Raw genomic sequence first — 15,250 nt, forward strand, 5'->3', positions numbered from 1 at the left:
GCCATTTTTTTTCCATCCTGGGGTTGAATCGGCTCATCAGAGGCTTCTTCAAAGCAGTCCCCCTCCTTGTTTTGCATTACAGAGAGAGACTGTAGGATTTTTCTTTCACCCCTTTGGGGATGCATGACAATCCTCTAGCAGAGCTAGCTCCTGGGTATAAGATAGGCAGAATGTCTCCTATTTGGGCACCCTGTTAGATCAGATGTGGTCCCTGTGGGAAAGTGGACTTCCTACCTGAATTTGGGTTCGGGTTGTGTGGGGTCTGATGGTATAACTAGCCATGTTTTCTTTAGTTCTTTGGCTGTTGACACTGATTTCTTGTAGACGCTGCTGTGCCTTAATTAAGACTGCTTTATCCCGGTCTATTCTGTACACAATAGATAATGCAATTTCAATGCTCTTTAGAAGTAGTTTTTCCTGCTCCGCACAGGAAAATGCAGCTGCCAAAGCACATTGAAAGTGCATTATCCTATGTGTGCAGAATGGGCCCCAGTCTCTGGGACTCCTGTGTGTTCATCTTGAGTGGCTTTTGAGACTGCATCCCAAGGCACTGACAGGTGAATTATGAAGCACACTACCCCACTGAAGTCTCTGTCCTCCCCAGGCTCCAACCCTGAATCTCTCACTTTTCCAACCCTAGAGATGATGACCATATCCCTATCATCCTTACTGGTGGCCAAGCGGGACCTGGCAACCCTAACTTTGGGAAGATTATGGGGGACGGGATCAAGATAGATATTGAATGCATTAACATTACCCCCTAACTTCATCAATAAACCATATATTTTTGGAAACAAAGGGTCACTCATTCCCTGACTGGTCCTCTGCCAGTAATAGCCCTCCCCTATAGCCAAGCCCCTATTGGGAGAGGGCCCTCAGCCAGGAAGGGCGTGGAGTGACTGAGAGTAAAAGTAGCAACAGCAGAAGAGCTGGACCCAGTGAGTACCTTGGCCATGGAAGTGTAGGGAAGGACAGTCTGCCCCAATGAGTTGCCCAGATGTAGAAGCTGGGGGGGGGGGATGCAGCCTTGCCACAATGAGTTACCCTGGAGTAGAAGTTTGGTGGGGGAAAGCACAGACTGCCCCAATGACTACCCTAGTGTGGAAGTTGGGGCGGGGGAAGCACAGCCTGCCCCAGTGAGTTGCCCTGGTGTAGAAGTTGGGGAATGGGAAAGCAGAGCCAGCCCTGTTGAGTTGCTCTCAACCAGCCCCTTTCTCCATTAGGTAAAAGAAACAGGCAGTTAGAGGAGAGTAGTAACAACAAAATAGCCCCTTGGTTTTTTTAAATTAAAATACAATGATCCAGAATCATAATCTTAGAACAATATGTAACTACTTTTAACAAAAAGTAATCTCATACTAAGGAAAAGTTGTTGTTCTTGTCAGCCTTTTAGTCATGTCCAGATCTTGGCAATCCCATGGCACAGCTGTCACCATGATCCCCAAACCCACACTGCCTCCTTCAGCCATGCAATGTTCTGGCCGGTATCCATCCTGATCACGTCCCACCACTGCGCCCTTTGTCAGCCTGGTTTCCTTTTTCCACTGACCAATCCTAGCATAATTGCTTTCTCCATTGAGTTGGATCACATGATATGGCCAAAGTAAGTGACCCTGAGTTTCATGATTTTAACAACCACTGATAGATCAGGTTCTATGCACTGTAGTATTTCCTTGCTCGTGACATTTGCCATCCACGGGACCCACAGAAGCCTTCTCCAACACTAGAGTTCAAAGAAATCGATTCTTCTCTTGTCTGATTTTTTCATTGTCAACTTTCACAGCCATAAGTGGCTACTGAAAATATGGTAGATCTAACTAATCTACAATTGGTAGTCAGGCTTATATCCTTGTTTTTCCATGTTCAATTCAAGCTCATCATTGCTGAGCAATCTGATGGTTTATTTCCACACTGCATCAATTTGTGATCCAAGAAAAATGAATTCTGAGGGAAAATACACTTGGGCAATTGACTCTGTTAAGATCTGGGTGGCTCCTGTCACTCGGTTGGATAAGGCATTGGACCTGCCTCCATGCCCCAGTGATCATAGATCATTCATACATGCCAGAGTCCACCTGATGAACATCCAGAGTCACTGGCCTTTGACTGTTTCTGTTCATTAAACCTTCTCAGTAGTTCCTGCCACCCAAATGAGTAATGCCTTTTTGCTGCTTAATAGGCTTTATTGCAGGGATCACATCATAATAAGAATGACTGTACACACAATGATCCATCTATCTCAACTTCCTCCTTAGCAGCGTATGAATTATTGAAGTTTAGTCACAGTAGATAGTGACTAGATATTCATTAGAGAAACACTGAAGATGTGAGATCATCTCATCTCAAATGTGATCCACGCAGTGGTCATCTCCTGGTTGGACTACTGCAGCTCGCTCTTTGCAGGGCTTCCATCAGTAAGGCATGAAGAAGGTGTAATCTTCAGTATTTTAGAAAAAGTTTTCAGGTAGTAGGTAATGAGAAAGACCTTTGTCTTTCTCAATCAGGCTTTTTCAATCAGGGTTTCGTGAAACTCTGAGGTTTCTTGATGGCCCTGGAAGGGTTTCCTGAATGGATAGGAGTTAATTTTTAATATTTTAAATGTTAAACTTTTATTGGTGATATGACCATATGTGGTCTTGTTGATCTACCCCCACCCCCAAATGGCCAATGATGGGCCTAGAGTTGGTGAGGGGGGAGGGGCCCTGTGTAGGCATGTAACACAGGTATCCTTGCCAAACACATTCTGCCTAATTACGCCACTTCTCGGGTTTCTTGAGGCCTAAAGGATGTTTCAGGGGTTTCTCAACAATCAAAAAGTTGAGAAAGACTGCCATGGAGAGTTCCTGCTAGTGAGAGGAGACGGTACTGACCTCAATAGACCAGTGATCTGGTTATAAGAAAGTTTCAAGTGACTGACCCATGTTTACCCAGTGAGCTTGGCTCCAGTGTTGCTACCTTAATCCTCTGGCTTTGTTAACTGGGAAGCATTAAGGACAGGTGATGTGAGGACTTCTAACCTAGCCATAGCTAAACAAGCCGCCCCCCCACCCCACCCATTGCCTTGACAAAAAAAGACCACCGATCAAAACTAATTACTTTGTCCCGATCTTTCTTCTGCTTTTCCAATCTTGATATTTCCCCCCAAAAAAACCTTCATAATCTGTATAATTGTATAATATAGTAATAATTATAAGAAGAAACCATCGACAATTCACAATATTTTCCCCTTGGCCTTATCCAGTCAATCAAATCAGATAATCATACCTCTCTCTTTGGCCTGTTTTTCTTCCCTTTAATTCTCTGCATCAATTTTGACCTCCCGTACCCTGTCCCTATTTATACCACTCAATACAGCAGCCGCATTCTAGCGACCGCAGCATGCCGCGATGCCTCTTTTCCCGTTAACCGTCTCGTACATTCCTGCTCCCAAGCTAGCATAAGCCAGTTTTGCACTTCTGCTCAGTATCAGTTTCCCCTTAGTGTATTATTACCATGCATTTATCTAAATTAATTTCTGTGCTCTCAGGGCCCTTTCCATGACAGGGTGTAATCAGTCAATCATGTGACAGCTGTAGTTATCCCACAAGTCAACAAGAATTCCTTTTCTTTCTTTCTTTCTTTCTTTCTTTCTTTCTTTCTTTCTTTCTTTCTTTCTTTCTTTTAGTGACCATAGAGTGAGGGAGCACATGATGGGTTGCCAACTCCCCCCCCCCAGAGACCCTGAAGTTTACTGAGAGTTACAACCAATCTGGTAGCTCTGGAAGGTAGTTTCTATCCGGGTTGAGTTCCCCGTCTCCCAAACTTATACCCTCCCAAGCCCCACATCAAATAACCTGGGATTTCTCAAGTTCATAGTTAGCATGTAGATTTATCCCCTCCCCACCCCTTCCAGTCACCACAGTGCCAATCCTTGATTCACAATAGTTGTGGTTTTATCCTTGCTTTTCTCTCCAGCTGATGAAGGAATTAGAGCCATAAATACAACTGCACAAAAACGCAGGCATTATAGAGACACCAACCTTTATTTTAAAATTTATATCTCCCTTAGACTAGCCCTTAGGTCTCGAAGGGGCACCCAACACAATTCACTTGTGCTGTCAAAACCACAAAACTCCCAAACTCATTATTAATGGGAAACCCCTTATAGACTTTTGTATGAAAAGGCTGGTGGTGGGGGAAGGAATTGATGATTTGTCGGTTTGATAATTAAGAAAAAAAAATGCATTTAGAAAATAAAAGAGGGCTTTTTTTCCCTTCGATAATTGTGTAGTAAGTGATAAGTTTGTGACTTTATTAACACTTGTTGTCCACAATGTTAAATCTGTGGGTTCAGAAGTGGCCACGAACACTGGCAGTAATTTGAGCTCTTTATTAGCACGCCAGCATGTTACAGGAAGCAAATGAAGTGACCCGAACCCCACACCCCCAAGAAACATCCCAACTTATAAACACAATCAAACAATGGACCTTCCCACCAGTGCGTGCTCTTGGTCAGTTTCATTTGAACTGACTGGATCTGGAAGATGGGAGTTTGGTGTAGGAAGAGCCAGTTTGGTGTAGTGGTTAGGAGTGTAGACTTTTAATCTGGAGAGCCAGGTTCAATTCTGCACTCCCCCACATGCAGCCAGCTGGGTGACCTTGGGCTCTCCACAGCACTGATAAAACTGTTCTGACCAAGCAGTGATATCAGGGCTCTCTCAGCCTCACCTACCTCGCAGGGTGTCTGTTGTGGGGAAACGAATGGAAAGGTGACTGTAAGCCGCTTTGAGCCTCCTTCGGGTAGAAAAAAGTGGCATATAAGAACCAACTCTTCTTCTTCTTCTAACCGCACATTCGTCAATTACATTCTAAACTATGATCTTGCCTCGGACCTCAAGTTCAGCCCTAGGCTCTGCCAGAATACGGTAAGTCTTTATATTTCTGTATACTTCTCACTATTTCTTCTTGCTTTAGCATTGCAGTTTTTCTCCCCCCCCTCCCCCATCTCTCCATATCACTGTACAAAATGACTGGCAAAGCTTAGCTTCAGTCAAGCAGTTGATGATTCTTGTGCTGTAGTGGCTACAGCCAAACCAATTTTTTTTCTTAAAAAAAAAAAAGAATCCAAACGGCTAAAGAAATCTCCAATGGTCAGTCAGAAGCCAGCCCCAGAGAGGCCCCGTTCCCAGCCCCAGAGAGGCACACCTGGCCTCGACCAGGGCCAAGGCCTTTTCGGTACTGGCCCCGACCTGGTGGAATGAGCTCCTGGGTGAGTTGCGGGCCCTGCAGGCCTTTTCTGCTTTCCGCAGGGCCTGCAAAACGGAGCTTTTCCGCCAGGTTTATGGTTGATGCCAGGTTAGGCCAGGAAGAGCAATTGGGGTCCCCCTGTTGCCAACAATGAATACCATTCTGATTTGTCTTTCCTTTCTCCTCCCTCTTCTAGTTGAGTTAGGGGGATTGAGGTTTCCGCCATCTTGCTTTTCTATTTCTATTGTGTTGTATGGATGTTGTGATTGTTCATTTTAGCCAGGGTTTTAATGGTTTTTAATGGGTTTTAGATGGATTTTGTAAATCGCCACGAGCCTTTGGGAGTGGTAGTCAATAAACTGAATAAACAAACAAACAAATAAATAAATAAGCCTTGCTTCTTGCTGTTCAAGAGCCCCCATCTGGCACCATCCACCTTCTCAAAACTCTTAGCAGGCACCAGGATAGATATTAGCAGATGCCATGACACCCCTGGGCTCCACGTTTAGGACCCCTGGCCTAGGACTCTACAGCTTCTTTCCCCATTTTGTCATGTATACTCCTTGCTTTTGAGTTTTTCCTGCTACAGAAACTCAAAAGCACTTTGCAAGTCTCTTATAGAAGGCCAAGTATGAAGCTCCGTTCCTTTTTCCTACTGGGTTCATAATTGCATTAAGGAGGAGATTTAGGTCTCCATGACACAACACGTTGTTCAGAAAAGAATCATCCTCAAATTATTCTCTTCGGAGTGCTTGCTAATTAAGGCAACTGCATGGCTTGTTTGGCTGAGAGAATAGTTCAGGACCAAAAACTCTTGGAGAAATTAATGCCTATTGTTGTTGTTTATAACAAACCTTCAGCATTTCAGTATACTGTGAGGTTTGGGGTGTGTGTGTGTGTGTGTGTGTTTTGTAACTTCTTTCAGTGAATTATGATTCAGGAATGTGAATTAGTTCCAGTAATTACTTTAGAACAAAAGAAATACCTTATTCATGCAAATGGTGTACTTATTTAATAAAGTTGTTAATCCACAGGTGGTGGTTGAAAGTCTCCTGGGATTTCCAATGATCTTTGGCAACACAGATCAGTGTACCTGGATAAAATGGGTGTTTTGGAAAGTGGACGCCAAGGCATTATACTCCACTGAAGGCCATCCCTTCTCTAAGACCCTCCATCCTCAGGGCCCAGCCCTCAACATCCCCAGGTACTTACCAATCAGAAACAGAGAATCATATTACTCAAGGATTGCAACATTGTACAGCTTCACTAAACCATAGCTTGGACTCTTTATGGGAACAAGGAGTTCTATCTACATAGTATGATGCTCTCACCTCTTGTGGCAGCCCTATTTTTCAGGATCTGTCATCTTGCAGGAACAGCATGGAGGACATCAGAGGCTACCACAGGAGTGGAAGACAAGGATGTTGTGGTCCATCAGGAGAAATCTTTTCATCCATGGAGAAAAAGCTCCACTAGGTCCAAGCCCATGGCTCATCATTGGTGAAGTGTGAAATCACAGAGCAATAGGGAACTGCGCACGTCAGGTCAATGAACAACTCTCACAGCAGCAGGGAAAGGGCATGGTTCAGTGGCAGAGCATCATGATGCAGTAGAATGGCCCTCCAACACGATAGAGACACCAAACTCACAGGGATTCTCTGGCTGATTATCCTCTGCACATACCCCCAACGTGATGAGTGCTGGATTTATGGTCCCCCAGAGAAGATGACCTTATAGCCCATTGTTTCAAATAGAGGGGGATAAGCAAAAAAAAGCAAGGGCAATAAAAGCAAAGGATAACAGAATGCTACCGTAGAAACTGAAGGGGGGGGCATTTTTGCAAGCCCAGCAAAACCAATGCCACTGTAACTGCAAACCCAACAGGACTCAGGTGAAGGCAGGAAAAAGCTGTTGGACAAAATGCTAGGCACAGGCTCAAAAGTTTACAGAATGGATGCCCTCCAAGCTACACATGCCAAACACACAGGGTATCCCACCCTGTCTCTTGCTCCTCTACGAATTCTCCAATTTGGGGGCAGATTACATTTCTGGAGTCTGTGTGACAGAACCCCCCCAAAAAAATGCCTCTCCAGTACTCTTTCTTGAAAATGAGAGCATCAGTGACAGCCAGGAATCTATGGAGCAACTCGGAAACAAACCAGCGATACCAAACCCATAAGGAAATTTCATCTGGGGAGGCCCCTCTTTCCAGACAGACAGTCAAAGCAAGTCAAGCTACCCTGCTATACTCTAAACCCCCAAGGCAGGTTCTGACCCAAAGTCAGAAAGTCCGACATCTCCAGATTTTCAATAAGTGCTCCCCAAAGTTACCCCAAGAGGACTAGACAAAACAGTGGAAATCAGAGTTCTCCATTTTTAGTGATGCAATGACAGAAAAGCAGGTATGACCAGAGAATTTTCACAGGGCCTTCCCAAAGTTACCCACGATAACTTTGCAGGCACCCCAGCCCCACCAGGCCAGTGGAAATGAAAATTTTCCATGTACAGGGATGAAGGATGCAAAAAAGGTAGACATGACAAAAAGAATTCTGACAGGAACTCCTGAAAGTTGCCCCACAACAGCTTGGCAACCACCCCAGACCCACTGAACAAGCAAGGGAAGTGTGTCCAGTGTCCACAACTCTCACATCCCCCTCAAGGGGCTGACATACCATTGTGTAGAGAGCCAGTGTGGTGTAGTAGTTAAGAACAGTGGCTTTTAATCTAGCGAGCTGGATTTGATTCCCCTCTCCTCCAGTGGAGAGGAGAACTCTGTGGAGATGGAGAACTATGATGATGGGCTTATCAGAGTCCTGTTAGAAGCAGTTCTCACAAAGCAGTAATATCAGGGCTATCTCAATCCCACCTACCACACAGGGTGCCTGCTGTGAGAAGAGGGAGGAAAGGCAATTTTAAGCTGCTTTGAGACTCCTTTAACTCTTCTCCTCCTCCTCCTCCTCCTCTTCTGCAGGACAGGCTAGGTAACCCACAATTCTCCAAGGGCATAATCGGAATGACAGAAAGGTAGACATGACAAGACTGCCAGCAGGGACTCCCTCCATTAGCCTGTGACAACTTGGCAGACACCCCGGCCCCAAAAAACAAGGCTAGTGTGACATTCTCACACGCACACCCCTCAAGCGGCTGAAGCAAGCCACAGCAAATTCTTCTAGAGTGGAGAGGAAAAGAAACATCTTTCAGGTTGTCTGGGTCACTCACAGTTCTTCAGAGACAGATTTAGGAGGACAGAAAAACAGACATGTAATGTATGTCTGAAGTACACACTGTTGTAATATACTTACATGTTTTTCTTGTGGGTGTCAGTGTACCTGCTTTGCTTCTTGAAGTCACATTCTGTGGCAAGTCCCATGCAGAAGTGGTTCATTTGAACACTGGTGCTGGAAATGCATACAATTGGTCTGTTAGCAATGTACACAGAATGGAAGAAAATCCTCAGGACTAAGAATGTGACAGATTTGATTCAGACAAGTATGAGCTTCACAAAAGAGACATCATAAGCTCTAATAAGGCTGATTTTTTGGGGACTGAGAGGTTTATAGCAGGGCAGGGGGAGAGGAAGCAGAAGCCCAAACGTATCCCAATAGTCATGTGGCCCTTGGTTCATGCATGCAGAGGTCAGATCTTGCCAACTTTCCCTTTCAAATTCATTCAGTTGTTCTCCCTGCTTACGTGGTTTTTGGTAACCAGAGCACCTATAATTTCAACATGGCCCTTCTGGTAGCTAAAAAGTTGCCCTCTTCCCCCTTTTCCTGATTGTCATAACCCACCCTGAGCCTTTGTGCAGGGGTGTGTCATAAATAAGTTGTACTGTTATTATTGGTGTTATTGATATTTTTGTTGCTGTTATTAGAATAGCCTGGAGAAGAGCCTAATGCTGCGAGCGATTGAGGGCCAAAGAAGTAGGGGACGACAGAGAATGCGGTGGCTGGATGGAGTCACTGAAGCAGTCTGTGCGAGCTGAAATGGACTCTGGGGAATGGGAGAGGACAGGAAGGCCTGGAGGATCATTGTCCATGGAGGCGGAATGGGTCGGACACGACTTCGCACCTAACAACAACAACAATTAGAATAACAAGAAGAAGAAGAGGTAGGTGAGGCTGAGAGTGCTCCATTAGGACTGCTCAGTCATAACAGTACTATCAGGGCTGTGACGAGCCCAAGGTCATCCAGCTGGCTGCATGTGGAGGAGTGGGGGATCAAACCTGGCATGCCAGATTAGAAGCCACCACTCCTAACCACTACACCAAGCTGTGTAGCCCTACAATTGCAGCATATTCAATGATGTATGCTATATCTTCAGAGGCCTGGCTAGTCATAGCTTTCTCAATGCACCGTGTAGCTTTGGATCAGGATATTGGACACATGACTGTATAGTCTTGCTTTTCCAAGATCCTCTAGCTGGATGTAAACGGGAAGTTCAGACTTTGTACATCTTCTCTGAACGGCATCAAGTTTGCAGGTTGGCAATATCTTCCAGTTTTTAAGGTGTAAAATTGATCATTTTTATAAGTGCTTCGTAGCCATAAACAGTCTTTCCATTTTTTTTTATTTCTCCCCTAATGTACATTAAAACACATTCTCCAAATATTTTTGCAACTTTCCAGAGGAAAAACGCCACATGTATATTAACTATTTGGACATCTCTTTAATCATTTCTCTCTTTCTAATTCCAGACTCTCACTAGACATTTATTTGATGTTCAAGGGTATCCTGTCATTTGAAATATTCATGAATTAGATATTGTGGAGGCTCTACATCAGAGATAATGCAAAACACCATTTTTATGGGAGTGAAAAAAAACAGGAAGATTGTCCTGATAAATATTCCACCACTGCTGTGAAAAATATGAACCAATATAATGAGAGGAAAATTAAGAAAACATGATGTTAACAGAGACCCATCTTGCAGATTTCAACATATGATCAGCACTGACGAAATAAGAAATTACATTATATTCCTTCTAAAAGTCCAAATTGCAGAAGTTGAGGCTTTGACGGAGTTGCTTTTCTCATAAAGAAGAGAGGGGAAAGGAGAGTATATAGAGGGATGGTGTTTCTGTATGGTGTAACCGGGTAGCATCTTCTTTTGAGAGAGTAAAGCCTGCCAAATTCTGTCAGGTCAAAGGGTTGTCTAGTCTAGCATAACACTTCCATTGGCAGTAAAAGGTACATTTGGCCTCAACCAGGGCCAAGTCATTTTCTGTCCTGGCCTCTATCTGGTGGAAGGAGCTCCCGGAACACATCCAAGCCCTATCAGAACTAGTACAGTTCCGCAGGGCTTGCAAAACAGAGCTCCTCCACCAGATTTTTGGTTGGGGCCAAAGCTAAATAACATCTACCTATTCCATGACTTCACCCATCCACCTAGTCCAGGGGTAGTCAAACTGCAGCCCTCCAGATGTCCATGGACTACAATTCCCAGGAGCCCACTGCCAGCGAATGCTTGCAGGGGGCTCATGGGAATTGTAGTCCATGGACATCTGGAGGGCCGCAGTTTGACTACCCCTGGACTAGTCGTTCCCAACATTGAATGGAAGAAGCCCCAAATTACTGCCAGAGTCTTGACTGCTCTGAGGGATGAAATGGCATGGTTGACTTTAACTTGTTTGTACCAAAGACTTTTAGAATTAATTTTAAACTCAAATTCTATTTGTTCTAACCTACAGTACTAAACTTTTATGTTGTACACTGCCCTGAGCCGGACTGCTGGACAGGGCGCTATAGAAATCAAATAAATAATATAAGCCAAAAATATATTATTATTGCTAAAAAGACTGATAATCATATTGCCTTATACTGAATCAAACTCTTGGTCCTTCATGGTCAACGCGCCACCAGATGCCCTGCCGAGTCTGCTGGAGGCGGCCGCCGCCTGGGCTTTGCAGTTCCCCAGGCTTATAATCTTGGGGGACTTCAATGTTCATGCAGACGTGCCATCCCCAGGACATGGCTCAGACCTAGTGTCGTCCATGGCGACATTGGGGTTCTCGCAACTTGTTGCCGGGCCCACCCATCAGGCCGGCCACACCCTCGACCTGATTTTTGAGGCTGGGATAGAGGTGGTTCTGGATACGGCCTTGGCCATACCATGGTCAGACCACTACGCCCTGTGGGCTCAGATCAAGACTCCACGCCCTCCCCAGTTGGGCGGCGGGCATATTTTTGCCCGCCCAAGGAGACTTATGGATCCAATTGGTTTCCAGAATGCTCTGCGGGACCCAAAACCTCCCGGCATCTCACTGGCGGCCATGGTGGCAGTCCCACCTGTCGGCCGCCAGAGACAAATTGCTCCTAGACGTCCTCTCTGCCCTCGACTCAAACGGGCACCCTGGTATACCGGGGAGCTCCTGGAGAAGAAGAGGGAATTGAGACAACTAGAGCGAGTGTGGCAGAAGGCTCGGGACAAGGCTACAAGAACATCTCATCACACACTTATGAGGGCGTATGAGATGGCAGTGAAAGTGGCTAAACGTGACTTATTTGCTGCAGAAATTGCATCCGCTAGCTCTCGCCCAGCTCGATTATTTAGGGTTGTTAGATCTCTTAACGCCCAGGAAGAAGGGCGCCAAAATAGTAGGAAATTGACCATCAGCTGTGAGGCATTCGCGAGCCATTTTGCGGATAAAATCTGGTTGCTCTGCCACTCCCTTCCTGCCACGGTTAATACAGTTAATGAACTGGAGGCCCGTTGGCCGCCTTTGGAGGCAACGTTTGAGGGCTTCAGGTGGCTCTCTCTATCCAAAGTAGATGGCTTACTAGGGAGGATGAGGGCAACCACTTGCCCCATCGATCCCTGTCCCTCTTGGCTCCTTAAGGGGAGTGATGGACGAATAGGTGATCAGCTCAGGGCCATCGTCAACTGCTCTCTCCAGTCGAGTGAGTTCCCTGAGGCGTTGAGGGAGGCAGTGGTGTGCCCTCTCCTCAAGAAACCATCTCTGGACCCGCATGACCCCACAAGCTACCGCCCGGTAGTGCACTTAGCGTTCCTGGATAAGGTGGTAGAAAGGGCTGCGGTGGACCAGCTCCTAGCGTTCCTGGAAGATACTTCGGCGCTCGATCCATACCAGTCTGGCTTCCATCCTGGTCACGGGGTTGAGACGGTGTTGGTCTCCTTGTTGGATGACCTCCGTCGCCAGTTTGACCGAGGCGGCTCTGCTGTGCTAGTTCTTTTAGATCTGTCAGCTGCATTTGACGTGGCCGATCATGAGCTGCTAGCTAGCCGTCTCACCGGTACGGGGATAAGGGGTACAGCCTTGCGCTGGATACGCTCCTTCCTCCAAAACTGGACACAGAGGGTAGCTGTGGGAGAGGAATTATCGGGCCCTTACTGGCTCCCTTGTGAGGTCCCACAAGGCTCGGTGCTCTCTCCCACATTATTCAATATCTTTATGCACCCTCTGGCTCAACTGGTGTGGAGTTATGGGCTGGGTTGCCATCAGTATGCTGATGACACTCAGCTCTTTCTCCTCATGGATGGCCGCCCGGACTCTCCCCTGGAATCATTCACCAGATGTTTGGAAGCAGTGGCTGGATGGCTCGAGCAGAGTCGCCTGAAACTCAACCCCTCCAAGATGAAGGTCCTGTGGTTGGGCCGTAGGGGAGCAGATCAGGAAGCGCGCTTGCCCTCTCTGGCTGGGACGCAACTTAAGATCACGTCTCAGGCCAGAAACCTGGGGGTGACCATGGATGCCTCACTAACACTCGAGGCACAGGTCAAACAGGTAGTTGGCTAGGCATTTTTCCATCTCTGCCAGGCTCGGCTACTAGCGTCCTATCTGTCCTCTGAACAAAGTGATCCATGCGACGGTCACCTCCAGATTAGATTTCTGTAACTCGCTCTACACTGGTCTGCCTTTGGGCTTGATCCGGAAACTGCAACTGGTCCAAAATGCAGTTGCTAGGGTCCTCACGGCTATACCTTGGAGAGCACATATCCAGCCAGTGCTGAGGCAGCTGCATTGGCTACCGGTTATCTTCCGGATCAACTTCAAGGTTTTGGTTTTGACCTTCAAGGCCATCCGTGGTCTGGGCTTAGTGTAAATGAGGGACCGCCTATCACCCTACGCCCCCCGCAGGGCCTTATACTCTGCGGAGACTAACCTATTGGAAATTCCCGGTCCCAAGGAAGCTCACCTGGCCTCGACCAGGGCCAGGGCCTTTTTGGTCCTGGCCCCAACCTGGTGGAATGAGCTCCCAGAAGAGCTGCAGGCCCCGCGGGAATTGTCATTATTCCGCAGGGCCTGCAAGACGAAGCTCTTCCACCAGGCTTTCGGTTGAGGCCGGGCAGCAAGAAGATCTAGCCCCCCTCACAAATGTGACGGTTGCGTCTGTCATCTGCCCCCTCCCTTTCTCTTCTTAGGGGGTGTGGAATTGGGTTAGCTATATTGAATTTTGCTGCCCTTCTTGTTGTAACTTTTGTATCAATTGTATTATGTTTTATTGTGCTTTTATTGTTTTAGGGGGTTGGTTTTTATGTGACCCGCCTCGAGCCTCAGGGGGAAGATGGGATATAAATTTAATAATAATAATAATAACAACGACAACAACAATAATAATAATAGTCTATTCAGACTGGCTGTAGGACCATGAAAGAGATTCCAGGGCCAGGAGCTGGGACCTTCTGCCTCCCCAGTTAGGAGGAGAAGGAGAAGGAGGAGAAATAATCTTATGGACAGGAAGGCATTACTGACCCCAAAAATGAGCAGGGTCTCCTTAGCCACTAAGGTTCCTAACTGGGAAGTGTCCCTCCCGAGGTACCACAGGGGGCTCACATCTCCATTGGTCCAACCTCGGGCTACCCAGCCGAGTGAATCCCGAGCCTTTACCCAAGGGTCAGGCCATTCACGCCCAGCCCCCTCTTAGGAGGCCCCAACCTGGGAGTCGGACACAAGCTATACTCCCCCAAAACTCAGGCTCCCCCTATGCCATCCCGCAAGCTATAACAAAAGATTAACATCAAACAACAGTAACTCTAACAATGGTACATCTGTTACAACCTTAAACCTAGGGAGGGTGGGAGGGAAAACCTTCTGTCATTGGCAGCTCCCAGAGGTGAATGAGGCTGAGCTAGCGCACATGGCGCTATTTATAGCCCGCCTCATTCCCACATGCCTCACACCTGTGCCAGGGCGTCCCTGGTGTGCCAGTCAGCACATCATCTCTTCATGCCTCTTCCTTTGGCCCCTGTTCCTCTGCCCATCAATGGGCCACTATGATAAGTCGCTGCCTTCTTTTATAGGGCTGCTGAGAATTTATCTTAACTCCTCTTTGCCCAGTTTCTTCCTGAATTCCAACAATCCCTTCCCCCCCCCCATTCCCAGAATTTGGAGTCAGTCTCTAATCAATTCCATTGTGACTGAACAGAAATTAAAAGATAGGAGCAGGAATAGAGATATTCCCCCCACTTTTTTTATTTCCTTTGGAGATATATTTATAAAGCTTTCTACTCAAATAGCTTTAATAATGAATATAAGGAAAGGAAATCAATGGTTTAATCTTGGGAAATAAATGTGAGGATTATTTTGTGCACATCCCTACTCCTTGGTGATCCTTTCCAAATATACTCTTCTTTATATTGTAGCAGAACACGGTTTGAGTCCAGGGGTACCTTTAAGACCAACAAAGTTTTATTCAGAGTATAAGCTTTTATGTGCCTGCCTACCCATTTTGTCAAATACACTGAAACAGAAGCTCCTCAACCATTGCAGCTAGGTAGAGAGAGGACCTTTGGGCTGATTCTGGGCTCAAACATCTCACATCTGTTTGTTAACTCTTGTATTTGTGGGCTTCTTTACAGCAATTCACAGGTCTTGGTCACTGCCTTAGTCCTATCTCAGCTAATATCTCTTTTGAATCTTCATTCTAGCCAGTCCTTCCTGGCAATTAGCACCATGCCCCCCACTCCCACCCTCTCTCTGCTGCTTCAGACCAACATGGCTACACACTTGAATTGATGTTGTAGCAGTAGAAATCCTGACTTGCAAAATCATTCATTCATTCATTCA

Source organism: Paroedura picta, chromosome 6 (genome assembly GCF_049243985.1).
Source record: "Paroedura picta isolate Pp20150507F chromosome 6, Ppicta_v3.0, whole genome shotgun sequence".
NCBI lineage: Eukaryota > Metazoa > Chordata > Lepidosauria > Squamata > Gekkonidae > Paroedura > Paroedura picta.